A 27,194-nucleotide genomic window follows, 5' to 3' on the forward strand; every position below is an offset into this window, starting at 1 on the left:
ACTTGGTATGTTTTGAAAATTATTTTAATTTTTATTGAATACAAGTGACAGAAATGTAATAATGTGATATATTTTTAGAACCGGCTCCAAATGCCCTTTCATTTAATACCACACACAATTGGTTTCTGAACAAAAAATATTTTTTTTCCATACAAAAAAGATGACGTCATAACTCTTTCCCGTTTTTTTTTAATTTTTTGGTGCTACGGGTCATATTGATTCAAATGGCCTAAAGATTAATCGTGCCGATTTTCATACCTTTAACACCATTTGCAGCTGATTTAGGCCAACCGCTAGCACTATTCCACGTGTTTCCAACCAGGGATGTTGCGGATGCAGATTTTTTGACATCCGCGGATGCGCATGCGAATATTTAAAGGCTCACATCCGCGGATGCGGATGTGGATGTCAAGATTAGGTACCTACTTAAAAAACGTCAAATATTACATTTTAGTAATTTTTGTTTAATAAAAACGAAACGTTTAGTATTAGAGCAAGAATAAAGGTGCGTTATATTTAATAAACAGTAACTTTTGGCCTACTTTTCTGGATCTAGACGATTTCGTTATAGGTAACGATGAAATTACCGACTTGTTCGACATCCGCATCCGCATCGATTTTATGGATTGGAAAATAATGCGGAAGTTCCGCGGTTGCGGATGCGGATGCGGATGCGGATGCGGATATTCGCAACATCCCTGTTTCCAACTGCAACTATGTTTTAATAAAAGCTCCTGCAGTTAGGTACAACGCATTTTAGCGCCACTTGCACCATCCCACTAACCCGGGGTTAACCGGTTAAACCGTGAACCCAGTGTCAAATTGTACTGGTAGGTAACCATGAAAACTCCAGGTATAACCGGTTAACCCCGGGTTAGTGAATGGTGCAAGTGGCCCTTAGACTACATTTCTCGGGCCCTATGTACCTATAAGAGTACAGTTATATAATATCGTTGTCTAAGTACCCACAACACAAGCCTTCATGAGATTATCGTGGGGCTTAGACAATTCGTGTAAAAAATGTCCTATAATATTTATTTATGTTATTATTTATTTGCTATTAACGTTAATAGCTGAGGCTCCAAAAGTACCTGCCTTCCTTGAATTCTTTTCCAAATAGAGATATATCTTTCCAACTCGCGATCTGAAGTACCTATCTTTCATAGTGTAATTATTTTATGTACATTCAGGGACTTATATATAATGCAAAGCTATCAGAGAATGATAGATACTTCTGAAACGTAGTCTAATCCGATATTATATTTTCGAAAATGAAAGAAATAACTCACACAAAACTAAAAACAATATTGGTTTTGAAACATAATTACGTATTGAGACTGTGGAGTGTGGACTATAGTTGTAACTGTATTCCAATTACAGTTGGGTGGTTTATGGCACATGATAATTTAAGGATGACTCACGCTATAGTTCGTATTTATTTATTAGCATTAGAAAAAAGGTAAACAATCTTGACGTGTCTTGTTATTGAAAAACACTTTAAAAAAATAAGTCACGGCAAATAAGGAACAATTATGAATCATAACACGATTATTTACATTATTTTGCTTTCATAAGAAATAGTTACTGATTTTAAAAAAACCTTATTCAATTAAAAGACACGTCAAGATCGCGTAGTTATTTCTAATGCTAAAAAACGAACTATAGACAGGGCCGAGCCCGGGCGAGGCGTCCGATATGTCATTTTCTATGAAGGCTGATCGGTGATCACATGGTGCTTTCCGTAGAAAACGAAGCGCCGGAAGATCCGCCGGCTCGGCCCCGGCCCGGTCTGGCGTGAGTCATTCTTTAATTGTAATCAGATGATTATGTGGATTGTATAATCCGATTACATCAATCATCCTTATTACCTTTGTGCGTTCTTAAAGGATATCAGAAAACCGTTGTACAACGTCACTGATAACAAAGAACCAACACTTAGCTACAATTATCGCGATTATTGCGAATTTATTGTGACGGTATTCTTCACAAAGGCGTTTGTCTATGACATTATACAGTCACGAAGGTTTGACGTCAGAGTCAGGCACTAGTGTACAGCGTGTCTTTTTGACACGACACATATTTACCGCGGTGGCAAACAAAAGTAAGGCCCGTCCGATAGTAAATTCATACCTTTGGATGCCGGCAACTCTTAGAAGTTTTCTAAAACTCATTGTTTAGGTACACATCATTCAATAACGCCTAGTTTCCTTAGTGTTCATTTAGACAAAACATACATGTAAAAAATATTACATATTTTTATCCGAAGACTCGAGTCCTATTAAGTAGCGCTTAAAAGACTCAATAACGGACTCGACTCGGGACTTAAAAGAATCGTAAGTTGACACTCAAAAGACTCGAGTTCCTACCAACACCATTTTCACCATCAAGACAAAAAGTTTAGAAGACATAGAATGAATCCAAATAGGTAATAAATTACATTTTTGGGTATACCAGCTCATATTATACTTTTATGGCAAAGCCAATCGATCAGCTTCATAAACCGGATCATACTCGTATACAAAACGTCCGAACACGAAATCTGCTCTAAATCTTCTAGATGATAATAAAGTATGTATTAGCGACACATTCAGATGTTTAGCGCTCCACGATTCTGTAGCGTGCACACGCTAAATAATTTAGATTGAAACGCATTAAATTACTAAATCAATAGCATTGAACACGAGAACACTCTACTCTGCCAAAAACAAGTACAGAACTTGTAGTCACTATCTAAGTAGTGTAGGTATACTGTATTATGTAAACTACAATTTTCGATTTCCTGATTAGCAAGAATAGGTACGTAACTACCTTACGGGGACCTTCAATAATGTCTTTATTAAAAGATATAAAATATTAAAAAAACACAAAACATCGACAATGAGGGTTTGGATAGTTTGGATCATATTTATTAGGGGACCTAAACAAGTGACAATTAAACTAGGTAATTTTACGGTTTAAACTCACGTGTTTTTAGTCACTCACGCGACATGTTTCGGCGAGCCTTAGTTTAATGTTAGTATACCGGGTGTGGCCTGTAACACGAGCAAATAATTAAAACATAGATTGTACTCCTCAAACGGTGACACTTTTGTTCAACAACTTTTAAAAATTATGAATTATATAGACTCCCTACTTTTCATACAAAATAAATATTATCTTCAAAGGACGCCATCGCCACGCCATATCACTGTGATTGACGTTGCTTGTCACGCCTTAAACATAACAAAATTCGCAATACATTGCGTCTTAGAATAAACTTTAAAGTATATTAAAAATCAAACCACAAGTTATTATTAAAAGTCGCTGAACAAATGTTGGTCAGTATGAGGAGTACAGCCACCAGTTTAATTTTTTGCTCATGTTACAGGCCACACCCGGTATATGTCTCACGACAGTTTAAATTCAATCAAGTCACAATTGTTAATAGAAAACGCGAATCGAAAATAAAATAAAGTATGAATACTTTTCGTTCGCATAATATTTAATATCATCCTGATACGTTTTAATTGTTCGAATGGAGTTTGTCCATAATCGAGTATCGTCTTAGCAACTGTAGGTACCCCTAATGTAAATTTCATCCGATGGCGTGACGTGACGTACGTGTTTGTGTAAGTTTCATTTTGTATAGGATTTTGAGTTTCCTAAACTTCCCGCTTGGCGCGCTGTTCAAAATCCCATACATAATTAGGCTTACCGCAAACGCGTAAGGTATACGTACTGGTGATCGACGCGGTCCCAGTACATGTCATCTTGAAACTTAAGTCATTTTCAATAGAGGTGACAACAAGGTGTCATCTAAGTACGTTTACCTTACGTCCGTCACGCTATCGAATGAAATTGACACTAGGGATTCTGAGCAACCATTTGGTTTCATAAAGCACCATCATTGCGTCATATGCATGATGAAAATCTGTGTATTCGTCACACATCAGGTCAATTGATCATGAGCATTGAGCTACCTACCTACGCTTTCCTGAAATCGTACATTGTGCCCATAACATCAATTTAAACGTACGCACACCGTGACTCATTTTAACTAACAATTTTACGACCATACGCTAGAGTTTTAAATTACAATTAATTGTATTTCGTCATACTCATAACACGTGCTAAAAGGCATGAAAAGGCCGAACTTTATGGACTCTAATTTGTTTAAGGCTTCTAAGAAACAAAGGATCTTAATAAACTGGTTTGTCGTCATAACCCTTATCGTAGAAGCAATCAAAGTGTTATCAAACAAGTTTAGTTTGAGGTTCTTTCACGTTGGCACACGATGAGATTTGTCACGAGTTTTTTATCGTACACGCAAGATTTTTAGATAAGACAGTGATTGTAAGTTTACATTGTGGTTTTAATTTACAGATGATATGAAGTTTTAACTCGTCATTCATAGAGACCGTCTAAGCTAACTTTGCAGCGATTTGAATAGGTCATAGTGACGTAGTGTCATTTTAAACGTCATATTTTCATAGAAATTTGACTTTAACGATGACATTGTCACACTTCATCACTTCATTGTCATTGCAAATGCCATGCATAGTTATCTAAGTTATCTTAGTTCGACTCTATGTTTTGGTATTTACTAGACCGGTTTATAGTCTCGCGCAAGCAATCAGTTAATTTTAAATTCTGATTTAAAACCCATATATTGTGGAGGATAAGATGCACAAACTTTCAAAAAATCGCTTTAACTTAAGTTTACGAAAAATACATAAATAAATTGCTGGGATTATTTAGCTTATGACGTTGTTTGTAATATGTGAGGCCTACTTGAACAAAGAATACGATTCGTGTTTTGAATCTTGAATCTTTACTATTTTATTTATTCAGTACGATGTTTTCGAAAAGACTTTCTAGATCTTATTTTGCTTATTTTCTCACCACACAATGTTTGATTTGCAAATGCAGGATATTGAACTCAGAACGCAAACCATGCGCAAACTGAAAGCAAAACAATCGGGAAAAACGAAAACATTTCAAGCGCCTGGAGAAAAAAACAAGTTTTATCAACAGCTGCCACTTCCCAGTTAATTTGAGCATTTGGCGGCGCATATCAGGGGCTGTGTGCATCAGACCGGTTATTATTTGATTCGATCACGCGAAAACACGGTGCTCTCTTATCTATAGCCCTGTGCATTTTTCGACTATCTGTGGTTAGGTTAGGTTATGAGTGAATCATATGTGCTCGAAAATACACGGGTTTGAGCACTCCTTATTAGTGGAACCACATTATAATACCGAATAAATAAATAAATATTAGGGGACATCTTACACATCAACCTAGCCCCAAACTAAGAAATTCAATAGAAAAATATATTTTAATAGCAACGCAAGAAATCAACCTGTATAAATGTAACTAATGTGCATTGCTCCTGACATAAGGGACCGACCAAAAAGTAGAGAGAGAAAGTAACTCAAAATATATAAATTATAATTTTAGTATTTCAAAATTCAAAAATTCAAAATTCAAAAATTCTTTATTACATAAGACACACTTTGTTTATAATGTAAAGTGATGGAGCCACCCGGTAAGCAAAAATGCCTGTGTTGGGTGACGCCGTATAAAAGCTAATTTAGAAAATGATCGCGCAACTTTAGCAGCGGATGAGATACCTAAGTGATAAGTGGTAGACCTATATATAAGTCTTTAGTTGCAGTTTGACCTTTATCTCCGTTTGAGTTACGGGGCGAGTTTATAATACCTACGAGTGGGCTTAAACATTGCAGCCACGTGCAGCGATGTCCCACACGACAACTAGGTTAAAATAACTAGGGAGCAAATCATATTGTTTTTATTAAGAGCCCATCAACGTGCACACTAGCGCCACTGCTAAATAATCGTGATTATTTAAATTTAACGAAAGATATTTAAAAAAGGGGGCCGCTACGTACTGTCTGTTGTATTTAAGTAGTGTGCTCGTTGATGGGCACTTAAGTATTTCTGATCGAGTTTAAACACTACTGTATGTGTATATAAATAGGATTAAAATAAGTTTAACAAAAACTATCAATTCTGTACTAAACGAAGCTGGTTTGAGGAAATGTTCTATTGCCTACACGGTATCCTAGTTTATACCAACAATAAAATGAACCTTTGGTTCTCAGTGCAGGAATAGTTTGAACCTTTGTGCATGAGTAGTTTGAACTTTATCTCCAATCAGTTAATTTATAGCGTGTACAGTATCACACGAGTGGGCTCGGACATTGCACGTGGTATCCGACACGCCGACTGGATAATAATTCTGGCTGTACATGTGCATCTAGCAGCAACAGGTATATTATAAAAAATCTAAATCATATCATAGGTATACTTAGTTATACCTAGGTGCTATACCGAAGGAAAAAGTTTAGATTTGTAAATGGCAACATCGTTTCTATTTTGATCAGAAAACAATACCATAGTTCACTATTTTATAATGACATTGACAATGACAGCACGTTTCCCGCTGTTACAGTCGCAATAGGCCTGATGACAAATTTTGAAAACCCTTTTAATATCGTCGGTACACTTGTATTAGTTCCGAAAAACACTATATTTCAGTTATACTCATAAGATTTAACATAGATAATTGCATTTTATTATAGCTAGTTTAAACTTCGCGCGAAAACGCCTCGCATGCCATTTGTGACGTCATCATTTAGTTGGTGGTAGGGTGGTAGATATTGTTTACATACTTACAGTTACGAATTTCCCTTGAATCCGAATGATATTGTTAATTCAGCACCATATATTACGATTAGGGATAATAAATACATTACAAAAATTTATCACAATAACTCATTTTACACAAAAACTCTCACACGGTTGCAGTTTAAGATGAATTATTTAGATACATGTAAATTTTGAGTAAAAATCACCGAACACCGGTTTTACTTTTAAATTTTTCATTTTTTCTAGTTACGACAGCCAACATGGCAATGATAGTTCCATTCAGCCAAATAATTAAAAAAGTTTGTTGTTGAAATATCGTATTATTTAGCATTTTATTTAAATAATAACAAATAGATATCTACTTTATATCGTGTAATAATATTTTTTGGACGTAATAAATGTTTAGTGGCGAAATAACATTTTTTTTGCACCTTTCGAACTCTTTGGTGCCCACGTATAGATTTCGGTCAATGAGGTTGTCTATGTTGCTCTAAGAAATATGTTATGGATTGATGACGTCACTGTTTAGAACGTTTCTGATTGGCGTTTCAGTAAAAATGGCCGATTGGAGAATTTTGCACTTTTATTTTATTGAATATATTAATAATCCTTCAGTTTATACTGAGATTGGGCCATTTTTTAGAATCATATTAAGATATATGTTTCGTTGAAACCATTATTTCCATAATTCTTTGTTACTTGCAACAGGCCTATTGGAATGATTTTAATATGCAACAGGTGTGTGAGGGCGCGAAAAGCCAAGGGCGCGATTCCGACCTTCGGCGACCCGTTTTAGACCTCTGTGCGAGGCCGAAGGGCGAGCTGTAGGAGAGTCGAGATCAACCTTGAACCTTGTGCGCCCAGACGTATTTATTACTAGCGACCCGCCCCGGCTTCGCACGGGTTAACAAATTATACACCTAAACCTTCCTCAAGAATCACTCTATTGATAGGTAAAACCGCATGGAAATCTGTTCAGTAGTTTTTGAGTTATCAAACTACACAACGGGACTTAATCGCGTATTTAAGTTTTATAAGGTTTTAAGAAGACAGTCTTCTCCGAGACCACGGGGACAACGCCGTCCTCGAAACGTCGGAGGTAAATCTTAAATCTTAAATACGCGATTAAGTCCCGTTGTGTAGTTTGATAATGTTTAATAATCGTGAAAGTTTAAATCAGTTTTTGAGTTTATCACGAACAGACAAACACACAAACAAACAAACGCGGCGGGGGACTTTGGTGCATAAGGTGTAGTGATGTAGTCAGCGGGAAATGGATAAGCGGACGAAGTGTTCAAAACTAACACTAACTAAACTAAACTAACTAAATGGGTGCTTGCCTGAAATAAAATCAATTTATTTATTTATTTTATTTAAACTAACACTAAACACTACGGCATTTATTTGTGTGTTTATCTCTTTTGTTCCTGAATTATGGTTGTTTTCTGTGTATATTATGTATTTATTTATTTATATTTATTATATAATAATCGTCTTGTAACTCGTGTGGTACCTGATACAACACAAGCCTAATAGGCTAATTGAGCTTAATACTTTGGGACTAGGTGGATTTGTGTTAGAGTGTCCCATAATATTTAATAAGTACCTATATATATTACAAAATATTCTTCTATATAGAAATGCATGTCTCACTGAAATTGCTCACTCGCGACCGCAAGAATTTCAAGCACCTGGCATTTCGTCTGATCTCAGCGAAGCCACAAATTGCGCAAAGGGTTTTACCGTAAAACGCAATCTCTACTACACCGAGCCTGCACCTACAGGCATACCTATCTATGCAGATGACATAATCACCAATAACTTGGTGTCAATGACCTACATATTCACTCCTCAGAATATGGTCAAACACAACAAAACACCCTGTATAAACCCTAATAACAGTTTGTTCGTAATCGAAAATGGAACCGGTCAAATAATCCAATGTAATAATATCTACTTTTTTTATACAAAATCCTTAACTTTATATCGTCTAACTTTGCCTCGTAGGGTAAATGTCACTTAAATGCAGTGATGACTCCATTTAACATTACTTAGACATCAGTTACCTATTATCCAGTACTTTTATTAAGTGAAACATGAAATAGATGTGGGCATTCGATAGCTCTATTAAGTCATATTGATGACATAATTTGTGTCATAAAATACAACTCAAGGGCAAACATTACGAAGGAAATTGCATTACCTAGAGTTACGTAACATTTTATTTACCCTTTGTATGGCTTGTCCAAAGTCCTGTTACGCTATACGTTACGCTAATTATTACGACTTTTAGATTAAAAATTACATATAATTTGAAATTGATGTCATATAATCAGTTACCAACCCTGAAAAGGCACTAGAGCCCTTGGCCATTTTTATAACAACCTTTAAAATATCATAATTTTTAAAATCGGTCGAGAAATAACAGAGTTACAAAGTAACTAACATAAAAATATCAAACCGAATTGAGACCCTCCTCTTTTTGAAATTTTGTAAGCACTTTTCGATTGATATTGATTGACAATCAAATATGTATTATGGTGTGCGTACTATCCGTGGGCTAATCTAACGTAAGTAGGATCGCTATAGGATTTCAGTGATGAGTGATGAATTTATGGACTATCTTGACGTGACGCCTGTGAACACAATGCTAAAGCTAGGATGTTTGACAAGACGCTGAAAAGCTTTCAACATTATTGAGGTGAAAATTTGGCGTGATAATTCAACACTAGTTTGGACGTTCTAAACGCATGCAACTGTGTCATCATGTCACGCGAGTGCAAATCAGATGCAATTTAATTACGTAACAAGGTCGCTCGTTGATATATACCTACCTCGGCATGCCGCGAACATGATTGGAAGTATCATTGTACATTAATTGTACTTTCTGACCATTACTCTCCTAACTGGCCAACTTGTTAAATGGGTCTAACTCAAAACCATGTTCAGATCTTTCCTGTGGACATACCCAAAAGTTAAGGGCTTTAAAGGGAAATTTTCTTATTTAGGTAACCCGTTATCCACATGAAAGGGTACTCCAATTATTTGGATAAGTATGATAGAATCATTACCTACAAGCCTACAAATAGAATCATTACCTACAAGCCTACAAGCTGTTAACTATTTGGGCACAGGAGAGAAAACTTGTGTGTTCATCTGAACTGTAATGTTTTCTCTCCTGTGCACACTAGTTTACTATAACTCTAAACATGTGTGCATAGGAACATATGGACTATAGGAACATTCAGTTAAAATATAACGCTAGAGGGATGAGATGAGACGTCAAGAAAATGATATTAACATAAGCATAAGCGTAGTAAGATTTTATTTTTACACTATAATATATTATTATTAATTGAGTTAGCTATTAATTAAACTAGGTCTAAAATTAAACAAAATAAAATATTTAAAATAAAGTAAGAAGATAAAAAGCATTTTCGGCAAAAAGTAGTGTCTGCACCGTTCGTCTGAGGCTCGGCTGAGGAGTGAGGCGGCGAAAGTGCTATGCTGACGCAAATTAATATTAGAGCCGCTGGGGCCTTATTTAGACGTATTTTAATTTAGATTGGTTAAGTTTTTAATTTTATTATAAAGCACCTAGTTTTATATATTTCAGATTTATGTCCACAAAATGATAATAAACTTTATACCTTTACCCTTAGAATTTATATTTGTATCTCATATTATAGTTAACGGATTAGTTATATACAAAAGTCTATTGCTATATTTGCGACATCTTATCATCGTAATCCGGAAACCGAATATTACAAGATATGTGATTAGATCTTATCTATCTAGAGATATCTACTTAAAAATATTGTTAATGGATTTGATAATTAACTAGGAAACCTTTGATATTAAGCCAAATGACGTGATGGCTTAACTAACCATTACCTACCTATTTTTAGGTTTAAATACTTTAAGAATTAGGTAGATAGGTACTCTAATAATAGGAAAAGTCTTTAAATATCAGTACTTAAGATCAACTTTCAATTTTCTAAAAATATGGAATGTTAAAGTTTTGTACCTGTTTATTTTTCATTGCTATTTAAGTATATTTTTTAAATAAATATAAATGGTATTATGCACCTCATTGTTCTTTAAAAATAAACGGCACAAGAACCGTTATAGTTAAAAATTACGCCAGAATGACGTTAGTAATATCAACATTATTTATTTACTCTGTTAAAGTAAACTAACGTTTTAAACTCCTGGCTCCGACCCAACTGTGAGCCAAGTGAAGCGATGACAAAATACTGAGTCATGTGACATATGTATACCTATAACAAATAGGTGATAGCACACAAGTTTGCCAAGCGTCATATCACTCATCACTTTCGGAACATCGTTTATTAAAGATTTTAGATTTGCATTAGGATTAGAACTTACCTAGGGTTGTCAAACCTATCATCATCCCACATCGTACAAACAGCAACACTCCTAACTGTACATCGGTGGACCTTATTAAGGCATAAGGTCCACCGATGTACAGTTAACAGTGTGGGTGATGGTAGGTTTTGGGGTCGGCTCTAATAAATACCTAGGATTGTCATACCTATAAGTTCATTATTTTTATTGTCAGGGTTGTGGGAGACTTCGCGAGTGTCAGGAATTTTAGAAAGCTCAACTAACGCCTAAAAGCTAGCTTATAATTTGGAATTGTAAGCTACAACATAATATGGTGGCTTGCAGTTATAGCAGATTTTCGAGATAGGGAGGCCTAATTAAAGTGACTACAGTGGATTTTGGAGAATGAACGTCCATGAAATGTCAGAGTTTTTAGGGTGATGTCCGGACTTTTGTATGGATATACATTTTTTTCATATGGCAACCCTAAACTCGGTATTGACGACCGGTCTGGCCTAGTGGGTAGATGTAGATGTAGATGTAGTGTAGGGACGCCTGGCCGGAAGCAGGCGGGCTGTCGATCGCGTGTCGCGTTCATTCAGCCCGATTCCCTGGAGTCGGAGCTGCAGGTTACTGTCCCGGCGGCATTCCCTCACCATTCTCCTCAAATCTTCTTGTTTTCCTGCAGAACAGAAGGACATCTTTGAGTTCGACGTCCTTTAGTTCGTTCTCTTTTAGTGTGTCTTTGCCGAATGTATTATATCGCGGTGCCGCATACATGATACATTCTGCTAGTAGGTGTAAGCTAGTCTCCTCCTTACCACAGTGTGGACAGGAGGCATCTCTGCTAATCTCCATTATCTTAAGGTGTCTATTGAGAGTATTATGACCTGTAATAATGCCTGTCAGAAGTCTCAGACTACTCTTACCTAGTTTCAGAAGATACCTGGTTCTCCTGTGATCTATGCCTTTGATCATCATCTTCGACTGTCTACATCCAGTTTCTTCTTCCCATTCTCTTTGTGCTTCCATCTCTTTTACCTTCTCTATGACTCCCTTCGTGACGTCCGCTGACATAGGTAGAGCCGGTTCCGGACCAATGTGATCCGTTTCCGCCCCCATCCTAGCCATCTCGTCTGCTTTCTCATTACCCGTCACTCCTTGGTGTCCTGGTACCCATGCCACCGTGACGTTTCCACCTTCTGTAGCATCACCATTTCACAGAAGGCCTCCACCTCCTTCCATGCCCTCTCGCTGTGCAACATGGTCGAAACAATGTTGTGCAGCGAGAGGTCCCCTCCCGTAATTCTCGCAGCCACCGTCATTCTTTGCCGCTCCGTGTTCCAACGCCTGCATGTTTCGAGGGTGTGCTGGGCCGTGTCGTCTTGGTCACCACATTCGTGGCAGACCGGCGTGGGCTCCCTCTTGATGTTATGCAGGTAATGACCGAAACATCCATGTCCGGTCATTACCTGCGTCATCCTGTAGCTCAGCACACCATGCTGTCTATCAATCCACTGGTCGAGTGACGGGAGGAGCGCCCCTATAGTTAGACACCGTCTGGTACGCCCTTGTGATGCGCAGTGCTATCACTCTCTGAGGACGCCTTAGAAGAGGTTTGGTTTGGGCGGAGAGTCGGTCTGCCCAAATCGGTGCTCCGTATAGGGCCATACTTCGGACGACGCCTGCGTACAGGCGCCGACAGGGGGATTTCGGCCCACCGACATTTGGTAGCAATCGACTGAGGGCCGAAGCAGCACCAACAATTCGAGGAGCTAATCTCTTGAAGTGCTCCCCGAAGTTCCAACGCCGGTCTAGAACAAGACCCAGGTACTTTATGTGCTCCTTGACCGGGATCCTTTCGTCTGCGACAGTAATGGTGAGGTCGTCAGGTAGCGTCCATCCAGATCCCCCGAAGACAATTGCTTCGGTCTTCGGGAGCGACACTTTCAGGCCAAGACGTTCAATGCGGCCCACTGACAATTCCGCTGCCACCGCTGCTCTAAACAAGGTCTCTTCTATGTCCTGGCCCCGCACGGCCACCATTGTATCGTCTGCATAACAGATGGTGATCATGCGAGGAAGCTGGGCCCCCCGGATGGCCCAGTCATATCCTATGTTCCACAATAGGGGGCCCAGTACAGACCCTTGTGGTACTCCGCATGTCATAGCTCTTGTGCGTAGGCCTCCTGGAGTGTCGTAGAGCACCACCCTATCGGTGAGGTAGTGCTCCACAACTCCTCTAATGTATGATGGCACTCCATGATATTTAAGTGCCTCCCTTATCGCTGCATACGGAAGGGAGCCGAAAGCATTGGCAACATCTAGTGATACCGCCACGACTCCCTCTTTCTTCGCAGCCGCACCCTCGCTGTACCTCCTCAGTGTGCTGAGCGCGTCTATCGTGGACCGCCCCGCACGGAACCCAAATTGTCGGTCACTAAGGTTGGGCCCCGTTTCCCGCAGGTGCTTGTTGATGCGAGAGACCAGGATGCGTTCAAAAGCTTTCCCTGTCTCATCCAGCAGTACAAGAGGGCGGTATCCAGAAGGGGAATCCGACGGTCGGTCCTCTTTGCGAAGGAGGCACAGTCTTCCCTCTTTCCACACTCTCGGGAAACGTCCTTCCCTGAGGCAGTCTCTGAATAGCTCCTTGAGTCGGCCCCCAAGGTGTTTCAGGGCTAGAAATACCACTTTTCCCGGTACACCGTCTGGTCCTGGTGCCTTTTTGCAGGACCTGAGGCGATCCAATATCTCTCTCATTTCATCGTTTGTAACTAGCGGAACGTCGAGGGGCTCCTCTTCTGCCGCTATTGGGGCAGCCATAACCGGGGGGTTGAAGTCCGGCGCCGTCGGGAAGAGGCCCTCAACGACTCTGGTGAGGAGTTCCTGATTCATTGAATCCGTGGAGGGAGCGAATTTCATTTTGTTTCGTACCAGCTTATACGGCCGTCCCCACGGGTCTCGATCCAGCGATGCTATGAACTCCTCTCGTGCCTCGTCTTTCCTTTTGGCGATTGCCGTCGTGAGAGCCTCCTTAGCAGCCTTTAAAGCAGAGTAGAGGAGCTCCTCTTCCTCTGCAGTGTGTCGCCGGCGCCTGCATCGGGTGTAGTCTCGTCGAGATCTGTTGCAGGTGGTACGGAGGGACGAGATTTCTGCCGACCACCAGTACGTTTGCTTTTTCCTAGGCAACTGTCTTGATCGAGACATAGCTGCCTCGCAAATATTTGTGAGTGACTTCCGGAAGAGCGCCGCGCGCTCCTCGACTCCAACTTCGTTTGGAGGGGCAGCGCACCACACCTCCACCATGGCAGCCTCATCCGCCATTGCACGGTCCAGTTGGGCCACTGACCACCTCGGGTGTTTTATTTCTCTGCGCCTGCCGCCCATTCCGTTAGGCTGTATTGTCTGTGTTACCGCCTGCAAAGGGGAAAGCCTCATTCGAATGTATAAATGATCGGAGAGGGTTTCTACGTCTACCAGAACGCGCCATTGATTTATGCGTGCAGCAGTCGCTGGAGTCGCAAATGAAACGTCTACAATGGACCCCCCCTGCCGCCGCACACAAGTATTTGCGTTGCCCCGATTTAGGATGGCCATATCCATTGTGGCAGCCCAGTCCTCAAGGGCTACTCCTTTGGCGTTCGTGACCGTGGAACCCCATGCCCCGCTTTTAGCATTAAGGTCTCCAAGGAGCATTATTTGAGCCGGTGCCGCCCTTCGGAGAACGCCCCCCAGATTCGCTAAATAGTTCTCGAATTCCCGCAGCGGATGATTAGGATGGGGAGAAAAGTACACCCCGACGAGTACAATGTCCCCCCACCTAGCCGCTGCATAGCCAGGTCCTGTTTCCAGTGGAATTAAGGGTGGAGAGCCGCCTGCTGCTGGAACTACCAGGGCCACCACGCCATTAGTCGCTCCAACCCAATTCTGTAGAGGAGGGACAAAATAGGGCTCTGCCACCACTGCAACACTAATGTTCCACTCCGCCATGACTTGCATTAGCAAGTCTTGAGCCCGGGCGCAGTGGTTTATGTTGCTCTGTAAAACCTCCAGTGCTTGTTGAGGGTGTACTGGCATCAGTGCTCCATTTCTTGTCCCTCGTTCTTGTTTTCCTTGGGTGGCGTGGTGGCCACTGGGGCCCCGACCGGGGGCGCCTTCCCTCTTGTGCTTGTGGGGTGGCATGATAATCCCCCCATTATGTGTCCGGCTGGTAGTTTAGAATGATGGCAAACTGCGCAAAACGCGGACTCTGTGCAGTCTGTCATCCTGTGCCCAGGCTTGCTGCAGCGGAAACACAAGTTTCCGCGCTCTATAGCAGAGGGGCACATCACTCTGGTGTGCCCTGTGCCCATGCACTTAAAACACCTCATGGGTGTGGGATCGATTGCCCTAACTATGGCAGACGACCAGCCTACAAGTAGGCGTCCGGCATTTAATATTTTATTGGCTGCCCCGACCGGGCACTGCGCCAGAACAGCACCAGATCCATTTGGGCTAACCCACACTTTGCCCACCTTTACTTGCGTCAGTGGGCATTCTCCCTTGGCAGCCATAGCCTTCTGAATGGCTTCTGATGTAGCTGCTTCATCTAACCCATAGATCTTAAGTTTGGCTAGTTTGACCGGTCGATAGACTCTGGCAACTTCTCCTATCAGACCCTCAAGTTTTTCGCGAAGCGCGTCAGCAGCTCTTCCGTTGTCTGAGTTGGGGACTTCAATAATCCGTGCCCCATCCGCCGTCTTCCTAATCTTGACGTGATCCAATCCAACATCTGCCAACCTAATGGAGGAGGTAGCCTTTGTCATAATGCTGGCATATGTGTCCTCGACCTCAGGATTTAGCGCTACCACCACCGCAGCAGTGGTTGGTTCTCGCAGCTTTTTCGGCTTTAATGCTGCCTTGGCCTTTGCAGGCGAGGGTAAGGCAGTTTTCTCCAATTTTCTTTTTGCCTTTCTCCCGATTGCTTTCTTCCACTCGCCCTCAACTGGTGGTGGTGGGGGCGGAGGGTTATCCGGCCTGAAAGGTTCCGACTGATGTTTGGCTGTAGCCTTATTTTTCTTTTGCATCACTGGGCTAGGCCTTGCCGGGGGCATCAGTGTGGACCCTGTCGTGGCCTGTTCACCAACCGCAGCTGTTTTACCCTTGTTAGTAGTGGGCGTTGCACATTGTGAAGGAGTCGAATCACAAAGCTCGGGGACTATCGGCTCAGGCTGACTAGTAGAGTGCACAGCCTTCTTCCTGTCCGCCGCTAAGGGAGGGCGGATGATCTTCGCGGGAGGGAGACGGTCCTTCACCTCTCCTAGACGTACATTAATAATTTCGCCCAACGTTTTAAGGAGTTCATTTTTAAGCTCTTCCTTAAACTCTTTAAATACCTCTTTTACATCTTCCGGTTTATCCTCGGGGAGGGGCATCCGGGAAGCGCTTTTCCTCTCAGAGAAAGCTACTCGTAGCGCTTTGGTCTCTGACTGGAGGTGTGCGAGCTGTTCCCTCATTCTTTTGTTGTCGGCTTTCAGGATCCTCAACTCATCACTCTCTTCCCTGGTTTCCAGGTCATCCATGGCCTTAGTTATTTCCTGGCATGCCAGCTTGATGCGGCCATGGGCTTCATCGTTCAAGCTCCCCGACTTCCGAGCTTCCTCTAGTACTTTAATTGTCGCTTGGCGAGCAACATTTATGTACTCCTCTCCGGCTTTGCGCTCGAATTGCCGCTCGTCTGAAGTTGCAGTAAGAGCTTTCTTCTTGTCCTCTGCGCAAGTCTTCCTCGTCATGTATTTAGGACGAGCACTTGTTTCCTCCTCTTCTAAATCCTCTTCTGAGGTGTCGTCTAAGCAGGATACGTCGAACTTGTAGCTCCTCAGTTTGGACCGTGCCTGCGACATACCACAGTGTGTTCCAAGAGGTTTCCCTCTCCGCGAGGAGTTGACCTTAGGTCCATTTTCGGGCATCTCATCATTATCAGTGAGGACACGTCCTCTTTTCCCCTTTCGCCTACAGACTTTTGAGTCCGTAGGGTCATGGTTGCTTTCTTTCTCCGAATGCTGAGGCTCGTCGCTCAACAGTATTTCCATGAGTATCTGATCTTCACCATCACTTGCCCTATCCCTCAGGTAGGTCCGTTTTCCCTCGCCATTGTCGTTGGTATCGGTGCACACCATCGGGGTGCCCACCTCCACCGCTAAGTCTACATCATTCATTCCGCTGCCACTGTCTTTTGTGTTTCCAGTCCGTTTTTTATTAGAAGTTTTTTGAATATTGTTTGCCATATGAATCCCACGAGAAGGGGAGAACAAAAACTCCACAGGGGCAGAGATCCCCGTACCCAAGCTGTGGCCCTATATACTCTGTGAGGTCGGGCGGTGTCACAGGTTGGCCACTAATGGCTGATGCACACCCCAGCCGCTCTATAGAGAGCACCCCCGCACGGTGAACCGCCATGCGAGGGATTGTGGTTTTTTATTGAGGTTGTCTCCTCTTGACCCGGCCGACCAAGGCAAGGCCCTCGGTCCCATCAAAGGCTGCTAGACATGACAACAACACCTTATCATTTGGGATAACGAGTTTGGGACGGTGGCCGGAGCCTGTCCACCCGGTTTCTACACTGAAAGCGGGCAAACCCGTCCTGCTCTTGATAGTGTCCCTCACTCTTCGCCTTCCCGGTATGGGTAGCCCTGCCCGGTATAGCCTAGGAGATCACAGAGACACGCCAAGTACACCCCCCCCCCCCCCCCCCCCCCGGGCTAAACCCCGGGTGTCGGGTTATTGGCAGCACCGGTAAGCAATCCCACGCAGGAGATCACTTACCGTTGCCCCCAGGGCGCACCAGCCATAAACCATTCCCTTAGCTGCGAATCCGCAAGGATTAACAGAATTTGGAATGGCCCAGACCCTCGTGGAGGTTACCCGACCTAGCGCCCCCAGTGGATCATACCTGGCTTCAGTCCCCAATTCTTCCCCACTGCCCTTTTGCATTGACACAGTGTTCTTATGGCTTTTGCCGTTTGTTCTTTGATGTGAGTTTTGTATCTGTCTAGAGTCACTCCCAGATATTTCAGCTCGTTCACCATTTCTATTTCTATGCCTTGTATCTCTAAGGGTCTCATCTCCTTTATTCTCTTATTAGTGAATAGCACTAGCTTTGTTTTCGACGGATTGAGATCCAGTCCTCTCTCTCTACACCACCTCAGTACCTGTCTGAGGCCTTTTGCCATTATATCTCTTATGACGCTAAGAACCGCCCCTCTCACTAGTAGCACTCCGTCATCAGAGTAGGCCTGCATATACATACCCCCTCTGTTGAGCTCCTTCACCATTGAGTCAAGAAGTAGGCACCACATCAGGGGGGACAGACATCCCCCTTGTGGGAAGCCTCTTCTTGGACTGATCTTCTTTGATACTCCTCCTAGCTCCGCCGTTATGGATCTGCCTTTTAGCATTTTTCCTATCCATTTTGCTATTGTCGGTCGGATGCCCTCTCTCCTCAGGCTTTCTTCTACGGCGTCGAAAGTAGCCTTATCAAAGGCCCCCTCTACGTCGAAGAAGCAGCCTAGTGCGTATTGTTTTGTGTCTAATGCTCTTTCCACCCTTACCGTTAGGTTGTGTAGGGCTGTCTCCGTTGATTTTCCTGCCATGTAAGCGTGCTGATTCCCGTGTAGGGGGCATCCGCTGCTTTCCACTTTCTCTCTTATCTTCTTCTTCTTCTTCTTCCTGCCCTTAATCCCAACTTCATTTGGGGTCGGGCCTTCTTGTGCGTTTGCGCCAGGCCGGTCTGTCCTGGGTTGTCAACAATGGGATATTCTGAGTTTTTAGGTCCCTTTCGACAGTGTACCACCAAGTGGCGGGCGGTCTGCCTCTGCCTCTTGATCGCTGCGTGCTAATGTTCAGCACTGTTTTTACGGAGTAGCTATCGTCTCGCCTCATGACGTGCCCGTACCATCTTAGTCGCCCCTCCTTGACCTTCTCGGCTATTGGTGCAACTTTGAAGGAACCTCTTACATATTCGTTTCGTACTTTATCCAAGCGCGTCACGCCTCCTGCCCAACGGAGCATTTTCATCTCTGCTGTGTGTAGCTTTTGTTCGTGCTTCTTCAAAGTTGCCCAGCATTCGGAACCGTATGTCATGGTAGGTCTGACGGCCGCCTTATATACTTTTCCCTTAGTTTTTATTGGCACTTTTCTATCACACAGAACGCCGGACAGCGTTCTCCATTTAAGCCAAGCCGTATTAACTCGATGGTCCACATCTCGATCGATTTTTGAGTCATCTGTTAGCATAGAGCCGAGGTATTTAAAACGCGAAACCTTTGGGATTTTATTGCCGTCCACTACAAGATTGCAGCCAACCTCCTCAGTTCCTCCGAAGTCGCATTCCATAAACTCCGTTTTGGTGCGGCTCACTCGTAGACCGTGTTTTTCGATTTCAGCTACCCATCCGTCTAAAACTTTTTGGAGCTCTGATGCGTTGTTCTCCACCAGCACTATGTCGTCTGCATACAATAAACTCCATGGGATCTCTTTTTGGATGTTTCTTGTGATGTAATCCATACACAGGTTAAATAATAATGGGCTCAGAGCTGATCCCTGATGAACTCCTACTTCGACTTTAAACGGGTGGGTTATACCAGCGGTGCTACGGATCTGGGTGGTGACATCCTGATACATGTTTCGGATCAAGTCAATGTAAACTTCAGGCACTTTCTGCGATCGGAGCGACTGCCATACCAGCTTTCTCGGTACCCTATCGAATGCCTTTTCGAGGTCTATGAAGACCATATACAGATTTTCCTTATTTATTTTATATTTGTCCATAAGTATTCTTAAAGTCTGTATAGCCTCTATGGTAGATCTTCCTGCAGTAAAGCCGAACTGGTTTTCTGTGGTTTTAGCAATCGCTGTTATCCGTGCTCCAATTACTCGTTCCCACAGCTTTAGGGTGTGCGATGTTAACTTTATACCCCTGTAGCTGTTACAATTAGCGACGTCGCCTTTATTTTTGTATATGGGACAAAGATAGCTCCTGCGCCAAGAGTGTGGTATTTGTCGCTGTATTAAAATCCTATTGAAGAGATCTGTGAGCCAGGGTAGTGAATCCTCTCCCAATATTTTCCAGATGTCAGCCGGCACGTTATCAGGTCCAACGGATTTGTGGTACTTCATTTGGCGTAACGCGAGTTTTATTTCTGTTGGTGATATACAGTCTATAGGTCCCTCAGAAGGTGGTAGCTCTGGTAGCCTGCCTGCCCTGTATAATTCCACTTTCTCTCTTATATGCTTATCTATTACCTTCTCTAAAGCCTTTAGTACAAACGACGACAGACTTATGCTTCTAAATGATTTCGCCTCTTGGTACGATTTCTTCCCCGGTTTAGGCAGGAAGACCGCCCTTACCTCTCTCCATACCCTTGGAATATAGCTTAGGGCTATACTTGCCCTGTATAATTCCACCAGATTCTCCTTTATGTATCTATATCCTTTCTGCAGTAGTGCCGGTAAGATTCCGTCCGGGCCCGCAGCCTTGAAAGACGCAAAGGAGTTGATCGCCCATTCAACCCTCTCCTCCTCCACCACCTCCCATGCCGCCGCCCAGTCGGACTCCTCCTGACCTTCCTGTTTACCTATTTCTGTCACCTCTACACAGTTCGGAAAATGTGATTTCAGCATGACGCTTAATATCTCTTCCGGTTCCGTAACCAAGTCTCCATTTATTCTCAAACTACCCAGTTGGCACGCTCGGTCTCCTGCTAGCAGTTTTACCACTCGCGCCCCCTCTGAATAGCTATTTATGTCTCCCGTAAACCTCCTCCAGCCCTCTAGTCTAGCTTTCTCTCTCAGTCTGGTGTATTTGTTCCTGATCTCTCTGTACGCGTCCCAGCTCTGAGAGTCATCCCTTTTGGTTGCTACTCTCATTGCCCGGCGCACCTTTTTCCTTACCTTCTGCATTTCTCTATTCCACCAAGGTTGCCCTTTCCCTGTTTGCACCAGTTTCTCCGGGCATGCCTTGTGGTATGCTCCTATTATGATCTCATTCAGTCTGAGTGCCCCATATTCTAGGTCATTCACATTCTCATACCTGACTCCCGAAGCAGTTGCATCCCTTAGCTCCTCTTCGTACTTCATCCAGTCTGCTTTACGTGGATTTCTTACCTTCATCTTTTCTAAGCGACAATCGATGCTGTAGAGTATCCTGCGGTGGTCAGACATGCTATCCCCCTCATCCACCCTCCAGCTCTTAACCTTGTCGCCCATCTCTTTCGTTACTATAGTGATATCAAGCACTTCTCTCCTTGCTCTCGTTACAAACGTTGGTGTGTTACCTGTGTTCATAATCTCTAGGTCGTTGCTAATTATAAATTCTATTAATGATTCTCCCCTGTCATTGGTGTCGGTGCTACCCCACACCTCGTGATGTGCGTTAGCATCGCCACCAACAATCAGGGGTATTCCTTTACCTGTGTACCTAAGTACCGTTTCTTCTAGTTCTTTTGTCGGTGCCACTCCGTCGCCCGGCATGTAACAGGACGCCAGCGCCACCTTGTATCTTCTCCCTTCTTTCGTCGTGAAGTGTGTCTCCACCACCACGAGGTCTCTGTAACATATGGTCATGACACAACCCATGTTTCTTATATCATTGCTCACATATATGCATGCTCTTGGAGGTAGCTCACCATTCCCTTCGTAGTGGAGAGCACCCCCCAGATGTCCCAGGCCTGCCACCTGATTCTTCCATGCATAAGGTTCTTGCAGCAGTGCTATATCAACTTCAGCCCTCCTAACGAATTGTCCTAGCTCGGACATTGCATCCTTGCAGTGTTGGAGGTTTACTTGGCATATGTTTATGTGTGTTTTTGTGTGTTGGTGTTTGTGTAGTGTTCTTTGTGTGTTCATTGTGTTGTTTGGTGTATAGTGTCGCTGTCCCCTAGCTGCTACCCGGAGAGTTCACTTCCGTCGACGACATCCATACTCTCCGTCCCCTCCGTATGGATATCGCCCGGTACAGCACTCTCCTGCTTCAGCTCGGGTTCTTCGTTTTTAGGATCTGAGGGTTGTTGATTTGTGTTTGCCCTCAAGATCCTAACTCTTACGCTGGTAGCTGAGAAGTCCAGCACTTTAGTCTTCTCCTCGCCCCAGTTCTCCTCAAAATCAAAAATCAAAAATCAAAAATATACTTTATTCATGTAGGCCTAGCAACAAGCTCTTATGAATCGTAATTAATCTTAATCTAATTATCAGAGCAATTTATTGATGTTAATATTATTCCATAATAAAATTGGATTATTATACATATCAAATTTAACACTAAGAATTTCACAAAAGAATCGTCAAACATTAAAAAGATTGTATAAAAAAATACTAGTCTAGAATTTCTAGAATAAAATCTAAATGTCAAAAAAAAAAAAAAAAAAAAAGCATCAAGGTTAGTCTGGTCCCTAGCTCCAGAGCGTCCCTTCCAGCCGCCTTCCATTCCAGGATCCTGAGCTCCGGTCGATCCGGGTTCTGAGCGTAAAGGAACTCCTTTACATACTCCGTCTCCGCATCGCCCGGAACCCAGACCTGCACCCTGGTCTGCTCCAGCTTACGCACGCTGATCTTGTGCCCGTCCAGCTCTCCGAAGTCCTGACTTAGCAGCCACTCCCTCGACTCCGTCGATTTTGGTGTCACAAGGAAGAATCCTTCCGACACCAACCCCGACGTAGCGAATCTAGGTGCTACTAAGCCAGGCTCCCCCCTTACAACCTTGAGGACGACCACCTCGATCAGCTGCGTAAGCTTCTTCCTGATGAGCTTCGCTAGAGCCTCGTCCACCGAAACGCCATCCTCGCGACACACTGCCACAGCCAGACCTCGGTTCGCCTTCGCGACGTTCCGTGGTCCCTCTGCAGCAGCCTTGCCTTGATTCTGGCGCTTCGCCGGAGGACGCTCCGAGCGACCCTCATCAGTGCCCTGCCTTTTCATCTTCAGGCCACGTTTGCTCGGGCCAGGTTTGGCATCCCCTTTGGTGTTACTCCCTGGAACGCCACCCCTTTCCCCAGCAATCGCCGCCTTTCTCCTAAGTTCCTTGGCTTTCCTCTTCTGCGCCTTGGACTCATACTTATGGAACGGCTCGTTCACCACCGGTGTAGCTTCCCTTTCGGTTTCCCTTCCCTTTGGCGAACGCAGCAGCTCCTCTTCCTGCAGCGTGAGGCCCCCCAGTTGTAGGACATCTGGAGTACCCTCCCTAGCTTCTCGTCGTGCTCCTCTGGTCTCCTCGTCGGAGCTCAGAGTTCCACCCTCTTCAATGTTTGGGGGTCCATCCTCTGGTTTCCCCCCCTCCCGTGCTACGGTCGGGGGTCCACCAGCTGATCTCCCGCCCTTACATTCTTCTACCCTGACGGGTCGCTTCGCCGCTTGCGCGGTGTTGGTTTTGATTTTTTGATTGTTTTGCTTTAAATTCTCCATACACTATTTGATTAAATGGGAAGAAATAAAATTAGGGTGGTCAGCAGTGCTCCCTTGCCTGCACCCAGCAACATTTACACCTACGCAGTGACGCCACTCTCCTACGCATAGTCGTTAGCGACAGCGATTATGCTGAGTGAGCTCGCAAGCATGGAAGAACAGCTCCTGTGTTGCTTCGTTGTGATGGGAATGTGCACGTTGGTTTACCCCAAGGAAGTCGCTCATGACCTCCCGGGGCGAACACTTGTGCACATGTTTCCCACCACTCCAGCTTCCGGTTCGGAGCAGAGGTGGTTCACCCCAAGGGCATCTCTCCGCGACACCCCGGGGTTCCCCGACAACCGCCCCTCCCCTTCCACTAGACACACCACAGGCCCTGCTCCCCCTCCCCTCTTCCGCTTGCGAGCCCAATCAGCACCAACCCCCCGCTGCCCACAGCCGGCTGTGAGGGCCCTCGGCACGTCCTCCCACCTTGACCCTGGGGGTTTTGGGGCGTGTTGCCATGATGGGGTTTCCCCCAAGATGACAACACGACCTGTGCACTCCTCATTTATCCGGGCTTGTGACCGGCTCCTTTTGGACCACGTATGATCCGCAAGGAGGCTGAGTTAGCCTAGCCTAGTGGGTAGTGACCCTGCCTATGAAGCCGATGGTCCCGGGTTCGAATCCTGGTAAGGGCATTTATTTGTATGATGATACAGATATTTGTTCCTGAGTCATGGTTGTTTTCTATGTATTTAAGTATTTATATATTATATATATCGTTGTCTGAGTACCCACAACACAAGCCTTCTTGAGCTTACCGTGGGGCTTAGTCAATTTGTGTAAGAATGTCCCTATAATATTTATTTATTTATTTAAACTTACCCGAATCGGTATTCTGAATAACTTAAGTAAATACGTGGTGTTAAAATGTAACGTTTGCTCTATCACATCCATAACGCAGTCCAAACAATTGGAAATGGGCATGTGTAGGTACAATGTACATAGACGTCATAGACAAACTTTTAATTTTTTTTAAAGTTTGTAAGTTGTTTAAATTAGGTAAATATCGATAGACGACTTTATATTCCACGAAAAACAAATGTCTTTAACAACAAAAACATCCGTTTTTCATACCGGGTTGTTATAACAACGATACACTATCATTTGTCAAAACCACGTATTTTGATAACGTTAGGCGACATGCATTGATAAGGTTATCGTTTAAAATGGCGCCACAATTATTAGCTGATTATTTGTCATTATTAAAGCTGTTTTATAACGTGTTTATCGGCTCTACCTATCTGACTTGTAATCGCTGGGAAATTACGGAATGGAAATTAATATTCTACTGTGAAACTGAAAGTTGATCGTTTTTGATTATTCTTTGTTTGAAGAAAAAACGATTGATTGTAGAATAGATATAATTGATATAAAGTTTAAGAAAAAATTCTGCCTCACGTTACATTACGTCACAAATTTGCAGCACGATTCTTGATTTTAAGACTGGTAGGTATTTTTATTATCCTGTAGGGCTAAGATGGTCGGTTCTTTATCATTTGTCACCAGCCCTGTCACATTCTAACAAATATGTCAGTGCGACAGTGACGCATGGCATAACAAGTGATAAAAATGCGACCATGATACCGCTGCTGTTGCAGTGGTTTATAATAACATGTATGAAGTTTATACCTATTTAGAACAATCTTTTGTATCTATTGCTCCATTAAGTACTAGGTTATTTATATAACTGATCTAAATCACTATCAGTGTATGTTTAAATTTTAAATAAAATTCTGATGAATATGCGAATTTAGACACGCATAGTTCCATGTTCAAACGTGCATTTATAAATAAATAATAAATTTTAATATTAAACTGATAATTATCTTTCATTTCAATACCTGTCTTGAGCGGTGATGGCCGTGTGGATATGACGTCCAACTTTCAATCCGGAGGTCGCGGGTTCAAATCCTGGCTCGTACCGATGAGTTTTTCGGAACTTATGTACGAAATATCATTTGATATTTACCACTAGGTTTTCGGTGAAGGAAAACATCGTGAGGAAACCTGCATTCATCTGCGAAGAAATTCAAAGGTGTATGTGAAGTCCACAATCTACATTGGGCTAGCGTGGGGACTGTAGGCCTAGCCCTCTCGCGCATGAGAGGAGCCCTGTGCCCAGCAGTGGGATGTAAATTGAAATTATTATATATTATGTATACCTATTCTACGTATGCTTAGGTAAGTTATGTTTGAACAGGATGAATTCTGGTTCTGGCTATCTAATTTTGCACCGACTCTAATAGGGCAACGAAACACCTTTTCGAAAAAGTAAAAACCTTTTCGACCAAATCGGCGCCGATTTATTTTAAGACATTTTCGTTAAATCTATCAGCGATCGGATCACGAAATTCGAGCAAAACCTTAATTCCCGTAGCCGCGCCAAATTGCTTTATAAGTGATAATCAGATAAATTGATTCATTTACTTTCTCAACCTCGTACAACATTCAACTATCTACGAAAATCAACCTTAAATAGCTGGCTATACAGTTTAATTTCAATGCAAAGTCAAGCAGATACGTGGTTAATAGAATTATAACACGATATTCTGGGTTTAGCGGTTCCAGCAGTGACGCACGTTGTTTCCTGGTACTGGGTTTTATTTGGGCGTGGGTTTATCGTACCATCCACACTGTTAACTGATGATTTGCAAATCTTATTGCAAAGACATAAGGTACAACCATGATCAGTTCAGATGTGTTGCTGTTAGTACACTTAATGTAGTGACTACGCTTTTAAGCTTTATAGTGGCCATGGCAACAACACTATCTTATAAGTTGTAGGTGGTCTATTTATAAGTATCAAATAAGTAATTAATGCTCTTTTCGTGCGTCTTTATTCTTAATAGTTTGATGTCATTCGTAACTTGCAAATTTTTTTTAGAACTATAATTTACAACAAAGTGATCCGTATTTCTTGCTCTTACGGCCCGATTCGAGTTTTCCTGCCATTTTCCTGGTAAGGGCATTTATTTGTGTGTTTATCACAAATATTTGTTCCCGAGTTATGGACGTTTTCTATGTAAGTATATAAGTAGGTATTTATACATGTGTGTATATTATATATATCGTCGTCTAGTACCCACAACACAAGCCTTATTAAGCTTACTGTGGGACTAGGTCGATCTGTGTAAAAATTGTCCTATAGTATTTATTTATTCGAACTTTAAGATACGTCAATTATTACGACAAAGTTTTTGTTTGAAGAAAGGTCACTTTTGACACTGACATATCTAATCCATATCGTATCTAGTAATAATATTTGACGTATCTTAAAGTTCGAATCGGGCCGTTAGTGCAGTACATGTGACTGCCTGCAATAATATATGTTACGCTTCGAAGGCGAATAATATTTATGTTGTGTAAAATATTAAATGCAAGTGACTGTACATAGTTACTATTGAAAATGAAAATGAAAAAATGAAAAATGATTTATTTAGGTATCAAAAAATGCAGCTTATTACATAGTAGAGGGGTTTTACATTTTTAAAAGTGTTAGACAGCCTAGGAATAGTGTCCTGAGCCCTAAACTAGGTAAACCTGTCTTATAGGGATCAGGGATTAAACCACCGCTAGTTCCAGCAATGCAGCAAAGGTTGGTTGGGAAGTATACACAAGTTTATATTGTGTTTATTACTTAACTATATAGTAGGTACACTAGTATATATATATGTTCTAGATATTTATATATAGTAGTACTTATATAATGTTCTCG

At 42.7% G+C, this 27,194-nt stretch overlaps 1 protein-coding gene and 1 long non-coding RNA gene across 2 annotated transcripts in view; one reads left to right on the forward strand and one right to left on the reverse strand.

The window, feature by feature from the left end:
- LOC134794900 (SWI/SNF-related matrix-associated actin-dependent regulator of chromatin subfamily E member 1-like) overlaps positions 1-27,194 on the forward strand; it is a 137,183-nt gene that overhangs the window by 57,644 nt on the left and 52,345 nt on the right. The gene's annotated exons all lie outside the window — the stretch shown is intronic.
- Positions 11,527-22,126, reverse strand: LOC134795091 (uncharacterized). The gene is made up of 3 exons (XR_010144787.1): positions 21,664-22,126; positions 21,448-21,584; positions 11,527-11,681 (listed from the first exon to the last, which is right to left on the reverse strand). It is a non-coding gene; the product is annotated as an uncharacterized LOC134795091 (long non-coding RNA).

The sequence above is a fragment of the Cydia splendana genome, chromosome 11 (assembly GCF_910591565.1).
Source record: "Cydia splendana chromosome 11, ilCydSple1.2, whole genome shotgun sequence".
Classification (NCBI taxonomy): Eukaryota; Metazoa; Arthropoda; class Insecta; order Lepidoptera; family Tortricidae; genus Cydia; species Cydia splendana.